Source organism: Melospiza melodia, unplaced genomic scaffold (genome assembly GCF_035770615.1).
Source record: "Melospiza melodia melodia isolate bMelMel2 unplaced genomic scaffold, bMelMel2.pri scaffold_44, whole genome shotgun sequence".
Lineage (NCBI taxonomy): Eukaryota > Metazoa > Chordata > Aves > Passeriformes > Passerellidae > Melospiza > Melospiza melodia.
The window spans coordinates 2063723-2076710 of record NW_026948761.1 but is presented as its reverse complement, the minus strand read 5'-3'; positions in this window follow the sequence as shown (position 1 = coordinate 2076710).

Sequence of the window (12988 nt, the reverse complement as noted above, 5' to 3'; positions counted from 1 at the left end):
TCTTCCTCATTCCTTAGGGGTTACATCTCTCTTTTCTCATGTCTCTTGCACTATTTGTTATCCTACTACAGCTAGTCTCAAGGACACACTATCTTTGCAGGTGTAGGACTTGGAATTAGCCACGGTTTTGTACTTTTCCAGTCTTTAGTCACCTAAATTTCCTAACAGTACTTTTTAGCATTAATTACTTTAATTAGCATTAATAGTACTTTAGCATTAATAAATGGAATTGATCTAATGATTTATAGATGGAGAGAAATACCATAGGAACTATTCTGTCCCCAGCCAAACCTCTTCAAAAGAAGAAAATCCTTCAACCAGCAAGAGGTCGCACCACCATTCCAGTGAGTGGCTCACAGGAAAAGAGTGAAATTGTGCAAGCGAGTGCTGACCTGACAGAAAGGATCACTTTCATCTTTGACATTGCTGACTGCTACATCCACTCTTCAAACAAGGACATTTGAATCCAGCCTTCACGATGCTTGTTCTCTTCACAGATTTTTGAATATTTTGTCCTGAGAATATCTGACAGCCACAAGAAAGTGAAGCAGAGGGCACTGGATGTGCTGGCTGAAATCACAGGAGCCCTGAAAGATGCCTTGAACCCGGTGATCATTGGTTTGGTGGAGGGAATAACAAAGAACCTGAACTCAAAGGATCCCAGGGTTTGTGGGGCAGCTGTGAAAGCACTGGGAGAATCCATTGCTCATTTGGGTAAGGCTGAGCCCTGTCAGGGGCTCTCCTCAGCTTTGTCTCTGTCTCTCCTGCACAAGAGAGCGCTGAGTGCCTTGACAGCTGCTCTTGTCTGTGGAACACTCCAGCTGACACCCACCAGAGGCTGTGCAGGTGCAGTCCTTATGCACCATCCCCAACAGGCTGGAATGGGATCAGCATTTCCCAACAGTCCCAGGAGCCCTTGGCTCTGTGCTGCTTGTCTGAAGAGCAAGTCCTGGACTGCAGCTCTGCTAAAGTTCAGAGGCAAAGGGGGTTTGGAGTTTGCTTGGGCCCCGTCTGACTTCCCAAATGAACAGCTTTGCTGTTGGCATGAAGGGACACTGACCCATCAGAGCTTCTGCAGAGCAGCCACCTGGGAGGCTCTACATTAGAGGCATTAGCTGCCTATTTTCCACTTTTCTTCTTTGTCTTCTGTTTGCAAAGGGGAACTTGTGATTCACCAAGTTCATTTCTTTAGAACAAACAGGTATAAACCCAGCTGTCAATGATGCCTTGTTCCACCTGTTGTTTTGCATGGGGCAAGATGGCCACAGCAATTAACTACATAGGCAAGGGCTGCTCTAAATTCCTTTGCCACACACATTTATGTCAGCTCTGAAAATTCCATACTGGGGGAATATGCCTGAAAAAGGCGTGTTGAAGAGGCAGGTCTTCAAGAGGAGTTTCCACTTTCTCCTCCTCAGCTGCTCTGTGATCTCAGGAACTGCCTGACTCAGTGCCTTTCTATGTCCCAAGTATGGGGCTCTTCCTTTTTGCTCTGGGATGCAAAACCTTTCCACTGCTTCCATGTGACTGAACTCTCAAGGTCCCTGATGTGAAATGTTTTAACACAGCTCCTGCTACAGCAGACAAGTTTGGATTTACAAATGTGAAAGGAGAGCTTTTCTTTTGGAATTTAAAACCCTGCCACGTATGCTGGAAGGAAAGAAGAATAGGATTCAAACATCTGCAGAAATGTGCTTGATTTTATAAAATGGGGTTGGCCCTGCCCTTTCTCCTATGACGTAAGAAAAGTGAGCAGAAACATGTGTTTCCCTTGTAGATAAAGTGTCCCTGCTGAAAGAGTTCAGCTACCAATGGAATCACCTGAGTGGCCAAGCCCTGCTGGATGTCACCGAGCGTATCACAGGTTTGGCCTCCCCTTCTGAGCCCAGAGCTCTTCCCAGGGAGCATTTACAGGGAATGCCTGTGAGCAGACAGCAGAGCAGCTCCTCCAAACCAGGAGGTGCTGAGCGTGTCCCTGCTGCCCCATGGCCAAGGCAGGTGGGTTTGGCAGGTTTTCCCTGGCTGCTGCAGAGCTGGGCAGCACCTGAGATGGGGACAGCGCTCGGCCTGGGGCTGAGCTCTCACTGGGGCATCTCAGAACCACCTCCAGCAAAGGGAGGGCTAAAAATGCCCCAGCTGGCTCCTCTCTGGGGAGCTCAGGGACATCTGTGATCTTTGAGGGGAAATGGTGGCAAATGCTGTTTCAGGGCATCAGTTTGTTTTGTCCTCACAGAATTCTTGTTTTCCTCTTGGAAAGTTTTGAGGCTGAACTGTGCAGGGCCTGGGGGTCACAGCTTAGGCCAGAACTCAACAGAGGTACCAGAGGCACGGGTTTAGTGCAAGGCAGCCTCTGGGGCACAGGGACAGAAGCAGAGTGCTGAGGCTCCCTGCCTGTGCTGTCAGAGGGGCCTTGGACTGAGCCTTTCAGGGTGTGCAAACAGTGTCTGCCTGGGTCAGCGCTGCCCAAAATGCTACAACTGCAGCTGATATTTGATTCCTCAGAGGAGCTTGCTGTGTCAGCAAGAGCCACGGAATGGAAAAAGGATAATCTCAATATATAGCAGAGAAGATGATTGATAGCCTTGCTTTAACTGGGGCTAAATCCACTGCTAATTATGCCAACATCTTGAAATGCAAGGTTTAATACACTTTGTGTCTTCATTAGGAATCTCAAAAGGGCATGTTCAGCGATTGGGAATGTCTAAGACCCTTTAAAGAGCATTTGAAAAATACAGATCTCCAGATAGGGCATTTAGTTTCGCACTTCTTTTGATCTTTTTTTCAAAAAAAGGAATTAACCATAAATTAGGACTACTTTAGAAAAAGCAGATGTTCTCTCTGAGATTTAGCAGGAACAGACAGCTGTTCCTCACATTCAGTAGTCACTGATGTCTTTAATTGCATTTAAATTCAAATGAATTCCCATTTTAAAATGGGTACCATAACCCTTTCTTGCTTAGCAGAATTGGTTTTGGGTACTTGCAGGAGCTCTTTCAATGTTGATGTCTGCTGGTGGATTAACAACATGGAGAAAATGAAGTCTCTTCCACCACAGAATATTAAATTGCTGCTGAATAACATTTTGTCCGATCAGAAAATAAGAATGGTCTCCAGAGCATTTCAGGTTTTCATCTCTTAGCCAAATCTGCCTGTTGCAAGGAGCCTGTTGCTAGTAAACATTTGTCCGTGTTTGATACAGTTCAGTTCAGAAAATGGGCAGAGATATTTCAGAGACAATATGAGAAAACACTTGTGTTTTGGTTACATTTCAGTCCCTTGTGTAGCATTTTTCTTTCTCCATGCCCCTATTTCAGTGGACATATAAGAAAAAGTACCATTACCATTGGGAGGGGAAGTGGCATTAAAATGTGGAGATGCCCAAATGCCAAGGCAATGGGGTCTGGGTAATTCTCTAGAGATGCCCTGAGGTTTGAAACAGCTCTTTGTTGGAAGCCCCTAAAGCATTCTGCCAAAGACCCCAGCTGGTCACTGATGTTTCTCATCCAGCTGTCAGGCAGCAGCCATCTCTGGTGGGCTGGAGTTTTGAGGTGTGTTCTAATCCTGCCCTTTGCTGTGTGCCACTGAGCAAAGGGAAGAGCCAGATGAGGCATCTGGCACTTGACATCAAAGTTACAAAAATGGAATCATCCCTTTTATTAGAAATCTCTCCATTTCCTCTCTATGGTACATTTCCAAATCTTCAGTGTGGGTTTAGACAACTTCTTAATGGAAATCAAAGGCAACTGGACATTTCATTCATTGTTCATGCAGAGATTGTGAAATAATTTAGTAAAGGTATGAAGTCTGCCACAGGGCCAAGGCTCTGTTTGGAGCAATTAGTGCTGAGGGGTTGGTGGTTCTGTTTCCAGGATGATCAGCTGCTTTTCCCGTTTCTGGACCAAGGGGCTCTGGGTGCTGTTTTGCTGCTCTTGGCCAGAGAGGCTGGCAAGAAGCAGAAGCAGAGGCAGATCCTTGTTTGCAGTGAGGCTGGTGGGTAAGGAGCTGTGTCTCTGTCCCGGCAGTGCTTGTGCAGGGGGTTCATGCCAGGAGCCCTGAAGTCGCCCAGCGCGACGCCCTGCCCGTGCTCTGGCCCTGCCTGGGGAACAAGGCGCTGCCTGTGCGGAGCGCCAACGTCCGCACCGTGGCCACCAAGCTGGCCTCTGCCCTCTGCAAGGTGATGGGCACCCAGCTGAAGAAATGTGCTGCCAGCAAGCCTCCACATGTGCGGGAAAACCTCTCCAAAACGTTGGGCTGGTGAAGGCGAGATGTTCTCCAGAAAGCTGACTTTGCCCACTGGTAAAACAAAACTGGCGCAGTCTGGCCAGATCCCAGCAAAATGTCACTTTTTAATGTAAATGTGAGGAATCAGTCCCATCAGAAATTCCCAGCTGGGAAGCCCTTCCCTGGAGTTACCTGGCTCTCCTGTGGGAGCAGTGGGGCAGTCGGGTAAAAGAAGCTGCACCCCTGAATGGCTTCAAATGCATCCAAAAATTGCAAATGGAAAAGGAAAAGACCTTGTGGGTTTAGGCAGACAAAGATGAATTTGTTAAGAGTACATTGGAAACAGCACCTTCAGAAGGAACAATTATTGTTGGAATGCTCCCACATGGAGCAACAGACGAAGGTTCTAATCTTGAGCTCAGATGCATTTCTGCAAGTGAAATATTAATACAATAAATAACTATATATATAGGATAATAAGACCTTAATATATATATTTATCTTTTATATATGTCCATATCAATCTATATCTATATTTCTCTATCACTGTCTACATATAAAATTATCATATTGTGAAGTAGTGCTGACAATGCTAATTTGGTAGCTTTCGCTGCTGAGGGATGTAACACTAAATACCCTACAGAACAGGATTGGCCAGGACCTTAATGTCAGTGGCCAACTTTGTGAGATTTTATACAATGATAAAGGAGGAAGGGAGGAAATTGGCTATTTTTACAGGGTTTGCTGATTCTGTGATGCAGAATGCTTTGTCTGTTCCTGTGAAAAATACAGTGATTAAGCCTGCAGGGTTTTTCATGTACCAGACTATGCACAAGCTGCAGGACTGGTTGAACGGGTTGTTTAAAGAGCAGTGTAAAAAATGAGGAGATGGAACCTTTGCCCATGCAGAACCCATCTCCCAGATGTGCTCCATGCCCTTCACAATGGCCCACTGGGGAAATGGAAACCCCCTGGCTGTGCACGGCTGCCCCCAGTTTGCAAATCCAACCATGGGCAGTGAGACTTGGGCTGCCTGGGAAATTGTTCTGGCTGTGATGGCCCCTGGCAGGGCCAGCCTAGAGGCTGCAAGGCTGGGCCTTCATACATTTGAATTAATGTGGAGAAATTCAAAGCAAATGAGAGCTGTCAATACCGAAACAGGAATTCAGATTCCTCCAGGACACTTTGCTTTGGTAACTTCTCCCTTGGAGCTTGGCCTTGCAAAGTGTTCCTGTCATGGCAGGAGGAACTGATGCAGAATATCAAGGAGAAATTACAGTAATTCTGTTAAGCTATAGTGACCAGGATTGGATTATTCAACCCCATGACAGGGTAGCACAATTATTGATCTTGCAATATTAAGAACGATTTTGAAAAAAGGAGATCCACCTCCAGTCACCACCGTTTGTGGAGATAAAGGGTTTGGATGCAGCAGCCCTGATAATGGAGCCAGATTGTGGGTCCAGAGGCCAAAAGGCCCTTCTGAGGCAGCTGAAGGAGCAGCTCCTAGGAAAGACCACTCTGAGTCCTGAACCCTGGGCAGGAACAATGGGAATGTGTCCCTGCAGCCAGGGATTCTGTGTGAGAACAAGTAGATCTGACAGGAGATTGTTTTACACATCCTGCCAGACCAAATCTCCCTGTTTGCCCCAAGGGCCCCTGTGGAACATGCTCTGATCCACGGGGCTCCATGTGAAGGCTGCTGTGACACTGAGGGACTTTCACAGGAATTCCATCCAGGAGCCTGGGTGTCCCTCAGGGACTGGGACCCGGCCCCTTCCAGCCAGAGGGGAAAGGGCCCCCCAAGCCTTGTTAGCCACAGACAGCATGGTAAAGCTGAACAGCAAAGGGCCTGGGGCATTATTCTGGAATTAAAAAGGTGCCAGCTCCGTGGACAACAGAATTCTTGTTCCTAACTCCAATGGGATTGAGAAAAAAGAATGAAGAACGGTGTCACTAAAGTACTGCTGATGTCTGTAAGGTGTACCTTGATAGTCAGCCAGAATCTTTGTCTGCCACAAACACCTCCAGTGTTTCACCAAGGGGTTAGTCATCAAAATGTAATGATGGCTTATGATGGATTGCTGACTTATTCTTTTGTAAATCTTTGCTAATGATCATGTGCTTTTCTGAGCTTATCCTTTTGTAATTCTTTTCAGCTGTGCATGATATAAATGACACAATTCCTTCAGTTGGTGTCTGTGTCTTTGGTAGTGACCCTGCCCACTGGGGACATAGGGCCCCCTGTTGCCTAAGTGTTACCCGGGAAGGCAAAAGCCCTCCCTCCAAAATTTCCCCCTTCCTCCCTGTTCCCCCCTTCACACCCTGAGCATGATGTGCTCTGGTCTGGTGTATGCCCAGGGTCAGTTAGGGTCCCCTGTCCTGGCTGTGTCCCTGCCCAGCTCCCCCGCAGCCCCAGCCCCTCCCCAGCGTGGCTGACGAGGGGCAGGACAGGCCTTGGCTGTGCTGCAGCTCAGCAAGAACAAAACCATCTCTGCGTGCCCAGCCCTGTGCCCAGCACCCGGCCCAGCAGTGTCTCAGTGCCAGGGGCTGTGCCCTCAGTCCCTGCCAGGGGTTTCCATGGCAACTGCCAGGCCAGGTGACCCAGGTGTCCCCCCAGTGCCGGTTGCCATGGAAACAGTGCCCAGCCCTGCCCCTTTCTGTCTGGCTGACCTGGCCTTTGGCCCTGGCGGTGCCGGTGGCTGCTGGTTCCTGGTGCCTGAGCGGCCAGCGCAGCACAGGGCAGGTGGCCATGGCACAGCCCCCAGCAAGGGATCCCCTCTGGCTCTGGGCACTGACACCAGCCCTGAGCAAGGGGCCAGGGCAGCTTTCCATGGCCACCAACCACCACAATGGGGCCGGGCATTGGTTGCCATGGCACCAAACTAAGGACCGGGTCCCCGTGGCCATTGCCATGGCACCTGGTGGCACCAATTCCAGGTACAATTGTCACTGGAATTGTACCTGAAACAGCCCTGGCACCGCTTTGTCCCAGGGTTGCCATGGCAGCCGAGGACAGCAACAGCTCTGCAAGCAAGTGGCCATGGAACCTGGCTTCAGAAATGGCTTCTTGGGCTGGTTTCCAAGGAAGCCTGAACTGATGGGGGTTGCCATGGCACCCAAACCCAGCAGTGGGGTCATTGCAGTTTCCATGGCAACAGTCCCTTGCAATGGCACCACTGCATGTTGGGATGATGATCCACCCTCACAGCTGGCCCAGGGCAGGTCTGGAGTGCTCCTGGTGGCAGCTTGGGCTTGGCACACACTTGAGGAGGATGTCTGTTTGCAGTGGGGAAACTCAGGAGTTTTAGATTGCTTCAAAAACAAATGAAGGAAAATCCCTCTTTGGCTGTGTGCAGCCACTTCTCCAAGCAAAGCAGGTTCCAGGTGAGTGAGGACAGACACGATGGGCTTGAGGAATGTGGAGCGAGGTTGTCCACACTGGCTCAGAGCTCAAGGCACAGCTTTTGTGAGCAGGCCAGACCTCCTTAGAAGAATCCCTGCATCAATATCAGTCACTGAATGCTGCAATTATCTCTTGTGTAATAAGAACAGCAATAAAAGACACCCTTTAAAATAGGACTACATATTTCCTGGAAGTTCTTTGAACTATTTCTCCATAACTGTCAAAGGAAAACCTCCTAATCAACTACACTGGAGCAGAGGGAAATCAAGGCAGAGCCAGGGTTTGTCAGGACTTGCTTGATCCTCATGAGTCTCACTGTGCATTTGGAGCTGAGCCCTTGAACATCAGGGCCTGGGAGGAGATTGCACAAACCTTGCCAGGAGTCAAAGGCAGAGGAAACACCCAAAGTTTCTCCAGGCATTCATGGCTCCCACTGAGGTCCCTCTCCAACACAGGCTCCTCATGGACTTGTTGGAGGAGAGAATTGGTGGCCAGGATGACACAAAAACCTCTCAGACACTCAGTGTGGGAAGGAAAATCCAAAGTACCTTCAACACATTGAGTGTCTCAAAGCATTAATTCAGACCCCTGGGATGTGGGCTAGGGGGGGATGCTGAGTGCAGGACAAGGGGCTGTCAGTGCCCAGCCTGGCTGGGACTGTGCCAGGAGGCCCCAGGGCCTCAGGACAAGGTGTCTCCTCACAGCCCTTGGTGGCACAGACCCTGCTGTGCCCCAGGACACCAAGACTTGGCTTCTCTTTGTCCCCATCTGTTGTCACTGCCTCCAGTTCTCTGCTCTGCCTGGGGCCTGGGGGCACTTTCTCAGTCGTGTCCCTGACAGGGATCTCTTCAAAGTACAAGAAACTTCAGTGTTTCAATGGAACTGAGTTCTTGAGAGTTCTTGAGGGTTCTGTGACACCACAGAGCTGGTGGTGACATCACAGAGCTGGCTGTGATATCACAGACCAGGGTGTGAGGCCATAGAGCAGAGTGTGCCATCATAGAAGGTGGCTCTGAGACATCACCTGGTGGCTGTGTAACATCATAGAGGAGGCTGTGACATCACAGAAGAGATTGTGACATCACAGGGTGACTTTGTGACATCAGTCTTCTGTGATGTCACAGCATTGCTGTATGAAATTACAGGGTGACATAGAGTTGGCCCTGTGACATCACAGGGTCAGTGTGACATCACAGGGGTTGTGTGGCATCACAGAGATGGCTGTGTGATATCAAAGGGGCAGTATGACATCACAGGGGCATTGTGACATCAAAGGGCAGTGTGACATCCCAGGGGCAATGTGACATCACAGAGGCAGCTGTGTGACATCACAGGGGCTGTGTGATATCACAGGGGCTGTGTGAGGTCCCTGGGGAGGTCACTCTGCCCCGGCCCCCCTCACAGCTCCCCCCAGAGCAGTCCAACCCTGCTCATGCACAGCGGGGTCCCCTGTCCCTCCGGGTCCCCCCGCCCCCAGTCCCGCAGCCTCCCCCAGAGGATGTTCCACGAGATCAACCCCAGAGCCTGAGACGGGGACAGGGGGCCGGGGCCCTGGGGGTGGCACAGGGGGACAGGGACCCCCCGGCAGCCGTCCCCATGTCCCCCAGGGCCAGAGCCTGGGCCAGGGCTCCTTCACCCTGGTACCAACGAGGCCTTAAGATCGCTGAAGAAATCCCCAGCAAGGGATCAGCCAAAACCAGATTTAATGTTAAGGGACAGCAGCATAAATTTCCTTGGCAAGAGTCACTCTGCTCCTGACTGGACACTTCAGGCACACCAAGGAAACAAAGCAACAAAAAAACCAAACAGAATCCAGGCAATCAAACCAGAAATCATCAGAGAACTGTCCCTATGTGTGTGTGTGTGTGTGTGACACAAGGACAGCAAGGGCAAGGATAAAAGGAACACGGCCTGAAAGCTTAACAGAGCTCAAACTTAAGAGGACTTTACTTATACATTAACCTTAATATTTTCAACCTCACAATTTAGCAAAAGAGCAGAGCGTAACAGCATGTAACCTAACTTAAACCTAGGACTTCACAATTTAACAGAGGAATAACACTTAACAATATTGAACTTAACATAAAACTTATATTAAAGGTAACGCCTTAGCAAAAGAAAAACTCTCAGCAGCATTTAATTTAAGTTAGGCCTTGTGATTTAACCTTCCCTACAGGCCTGACTGACTCAGCTATCCAAGGCACTCCAACCCCTCAGAGAGCAGCATTTCTGCCACATTTCCCCAGCACAGGCATTCCTGTGTGCATACAGACACCAAGAGTCAGCGCAAGGCACCTGTGAGCAATTCCCCTGAGGGCAGGAAATGCTCAGTGCTGATTCTTTGTCATCTCCCCAGCGGACAAAGGGTTGAGCCTGGAGGAGTGGGGGGATCGGCCTAGGTTCCGTCGTTGTTCAGGATCCCCGAGTGCAGCAAATGGGAGAGTTCCCGGCTGGGAGAGGCCCCACTCAGAGGGAGTCGCTGGCCCAGGAGAGCTCCAAGGGCTCCTTTTGGAGCGCTGTTTGTAGGGCCCCAAGAGAGGGGCTTCAGTCCCAGCAATGGTTCATCCGTGCTGCACTTGGCACTAACAGCTTTCTTTGGCAGGGTGAGAACAGGGATTTTGTGCCACTGAGGGAACAAAAACAGTTCCCAGGGCTGCTGCTAAAGGAACCAGGAGCTGGTTGGGCAGCAGCAGTGCCTGGAGCAGACAGTGTTTGTGATGAGCTGCAGAGGAGCTGAGCCCAGGGGCTGTTGGCCAAGGCCGAGGCCCAAGGAGCATTTCTCAGCTGGCAGGGCAGCCTGAGAAGGGGAGGGGGGAAAGCACCAGCACAGGGCCATGGAACCAAGGGACCATTGTGACACTGTGGGGCCCTGTGAGACCAAGGGACCATTGTGACACTGTGGGGCCCTGTGAGACCAAGGGACCATTGTGACACTGTGAGGTCTCATGGAGTCATGGAGACCACTGTGACATTGCTGGGCCTCATGGAACCAAGGGGACTGTACTGACGCTGTGTGGCTCCATGGAATGTAGAGATCATTGTGACACTGAGAGGCCCCATCAAACCAAGGGTCCATTGTGGCACCACTGGGCCTCATGGAACCATGGAGACCATTATGACACTTTGTGGTGTCATGGAACCAGGTGGCCATTGTGACACTGTGGGACTCCATGGAACCAAAGGTTGATTGTGACATTGCAAGGCCTCGTTTAACCATGAAAAGACAATTAAGACACTTTACAGCCTCATGGAACCAAAGGGCTATTGTGACACTGAGGGGCCCATGGAATCACAGAGACCATTGTGACACTATGAAGCCCCATGGAACAAGCAAAGCATTGTGAGACTGTGAAGCCTCATGGAACCAGTGAGACCATTGTGACCCTGGGAGGACCATTGTGATATTGTGGGGCCTTGTGAAACCAATAGGCCTTTGTGAAACTGCAGGGCTGCATGGAACCAAAGATCCATTGTGACACTGCAGGGTCTCATGTCATCAGTGGTCCATTGTGACACTGGGCAACCAAAGGAGACCATTGTGACACTTCAGGGCTGCATGGAACCAAAGCTCCAGGGCGACACAGAGTGGCCTCCTGTCATCAATGGTCCATTGTGACACTGTGGAGCCAAAGGAGACCATTGTGACACTGCAAACCCCCAGGGTCCAAAGGTTCATTGTGACATTGCAGGGCTCATGGAACAGAGGAGTAATGTGACACTGTGGGGCCTGGGGAACCATGGAGACCATTGTGACACTGCAAGGCCCAATGGAATTGTTGGGACCATTGTGACGCTGCAGGGCCTTCTGTTATCTAGGGGCCATTGTGGCATTGTTGGACCCCATGGAAACATGTAACCATTGTGGCACTGTAGGGTGTCATGGATCTAAGGCACCATTGTGACACTATGGGGCACTAGAAAACTAATGGAACATGGAACAGATTTGGCTGTTTTGGCCCCCCAGGGGCCATGTGACTGATCCAGCTGACCTTGGCATGTTGAGAGTCTCTTCTCATCTGCTGCTGAAACACTGGGGCTCTGTACTTTCCTTCCTATGGAAAAGAACTGTCCTGCTCCAGACACCCATGGCCAGAATTGGGATTTCACCTCCAAAGTTCCTTATATCCAGGGATTGTTCCCATGGGAATATTGCCAGGACAAATCTGGCTGGCAGTAGTTTCACAATGGTCACCACTCATCTGTCCCCAAAACATTGCGGGAGGCTCCATGCTCTCCTTCCCATGGGAGAGAACTGTCCTGCTTCTCCAGGTGCCCATGGCCGAGATTGGGCTTCCAGCTCCAAAATTCCCTATGTCCAAAGAATGCTTCCAGACAAAATCTGCCCTTACTGACAAGTCTGGCTGGTCTTGGTCTAGTGAGGCTCTCACCTGGCCTCTAAACACTGGGGCTCTGTGCTATAGAATAGAGCTGTCCTTCTCATCCATGTGCCCATGGCCAGAATTGGGATTTCACCTCCAACATTGTCCATTTTGACAGACTGGAGGAGATTGTTGGCTGGAAACACTTCGTCTGAGGGGGAGGAAGGGGCAGGTCCAGCCCTGCCCTGCCCTTTAAGCCCAGCACTGCCATGCCCTGGAACCCCAATCCCCCCAGAGCCTCTATCCCAGCCCAGCAGTGGCTGCCAGTCCCTGGCACAGCACAGGCAATGCTCCACAGCCACCTCTGCAGCCCCCAGCCCAGCTCCTGAGGGACCAAATGAGCCCAAGTCCCACCTGGGGGAAGGGCCCAGGAAGACCAAGGGGTATTTAAGGCTGACCACAAGGCAAGCACACATCTTGACCCAACCTCCTCTTGGAATTTCCATCTGAACAGTGCTAGAATGCAGGAGTTTGTGGCTGTGTGAATGCTCCTCTGTATCTTTTTTGTCTTTCTCTCTGTGTCTACTTCTTCTGTTTCTGTGCTCCGGCAATATTGATTAACATTACATTGAACAGGCTTGAAGTTTGTGAAGTTGAATGGGCCAAGTCAATGCTTTGAGAAGTGTTTTTTGTTGATTGAATGTCTGTGGCAGTTTGACATAAGAAGAATTTTAAAAAGTATTTCAAAACTTTTTGTGTAACTGACAATCTGTTAAACAAGTGAGATACTGACCTTGCCTCTGTGAAAGACAAATGTTAAAGATGAAAAAACCCTAGGAATCTCCTCTTTCTTTTCCATTCAGCAAAGAAGCAGCAGGCCCTGGCCACAGCCCCTATCTCAGCCAAACCAAACCAAACCAAACCAAACCAAACCAAACCAAACCAAACCAAACCAAACCAAACCAAACCAAACCAAACCAAACCAAACCAAACCAAACCAAACCCAACCAAACCAAACCAAACCAAACCAAACCAAGAAACT